Source organism: Myotis nattereri (assembly GCF_964212035.1).
Source record: "Myotis nattereri genome assembly, chromosome: 5".
NCBI classification, from domain to species: domain Eukaryota; kingdom Metazoa; phylum Chordata; class Mammalia; order Chiroptera; family Vespertilionidae; genus Myotis; species Myotis nattereri.
Genome location: NC_138080.1, coordinates 94,280,857 through 94,282,565, shown reverse-complemented (window position 1 = coordinate 94,282,565; position 1,709 = coordinate 94,280,857).

Sequence of the window (1,709 nt, the reverse complement as noted above, 5' to 3'; positions counted from 1 at the left end):
TCTTTACGTTTCTTTTGTTCTACCCAGTGGATTTGGTAGTTTCCAAGAGACTCCAAAAACTCAGGGCCAAACTATATAGAAGTTCATGTATGTCCAGGCCTGGGATGTATGTCTTAAAAAAATTATTTATTTGAGAGAGAGAGAGAGAGAGAGAGAGAGAGAGAGAGAGAGAGATTTGTTGTTCCACTTATTTATGCATTCATTGGTTCATTGGTTGACTCTTGTATGTGTCTGACCGGGGATCGGACTCCCAACCTTGCAGTATCGGGACAACACTCCAACCAACTGAGCTACCCAGCGAGGGCTGAGCTGCATATTTAAGAGAAATACAGAATGCTTAATCCTGGAATGAGTGATCTATAGAAAGTTAGGTTATTTGCTTTGCATTAAATTAAGTTGTCTTGTTTAGCCAAAACAGGCTTCCTGAGAGGATTTTCGTCATAGCCTTGGCTGAGTAATGAGTTTCTTTGCCAGGATGAATTATTGGTTAGATCCGTGTATCATCTGCCTCGCAGATAAAGGAAAACCATCTGATTTTAAAGATGTTCCTATTCAGACACACGTGCACAAAAGAAGTTTTGAGTACTGTGCTTAGACACTCCATCGTTTAATCATCCCATGAATATTTATGCAGGCTGGATCTGAGTTATATCACTGTCTTGGTTATTTTTAGGCCCAAATAAGTAACAGTGCCCATCTGTGGATGTAAATGTTTTCTCTCCGTTGTTGTTATAATCATGTATGTCTTAGGTCCAGATGTTTATTTTTTTTAATGGGAAATTTTCTTTTCCAATCAACTGAAATAGCAAGTATTTAATAATGATGCCTTACATTTTTATGATGTGTTTAATTTTGTCATGTTTTCATCTTCATTTCCTCAATGTACCATATAGTTAATTAGCATTTAGCATGTAGCAAGCAGTGTGCTAGGAACATTACATGGATTATGTTATTTAATTCTCACCAAACCCTACAAACTGGCTACTATTATTATCCCCATTTTTTAGATGAAAAAACTGAAGTTTTGCGTGTGTGTGTGTGTGTGTGTGTGTGTGTGTGTGTGGCGGGGGTGGGGTGGGGATGACTAGCTTGCCCAAAGTCACACAAAGCCAGGGTTTAAACCCAGATGTTCCAACCCTGGACCCTAAGATTTAACCCATGCCCTAAACAATTTCTACAAATCCGATGGTTATTAGAAATTTAATATGGCTACCTACATGGGCATCTAGAATTCTACCAATAAACTTTCTTGAAGTCATGCATTATTATCCATTTATCAGAGGAGGAAAGCAAGTCACAGATAAAATGACACGGCAAGGCGTCAATTGCTTTATATTGGGCTACAGTTTCTTCCATTACCAAGAGAAATCAAAGCATTATCTCTAGATTAGACAGCACTTTCATTTGAGGCAAGAAATCTGTCTTTTGAGTCCCTTCACAATACTTTATATAGTTATACCGGAAATAAAATTTAAGCAATCAGTACAAGTGCAAAAATAAAGCATTTCATATTCTCTAAATCAGACTAAAGTTCCAAGCTGGAGGGCTGTAAGGACAGTAACTTTCAGTCATTTCTGGAGGATCCCTCCCCTTTGTGGGGGTCCATCCCACTTTTGGAGACAGAACATGGGAAAGGATCCCTTCATTTTCAATCCATCAGGCCCTCCGCTGGAATCTGAGGTGGGGAGGGTGGGGTCTCCTGAAGACAA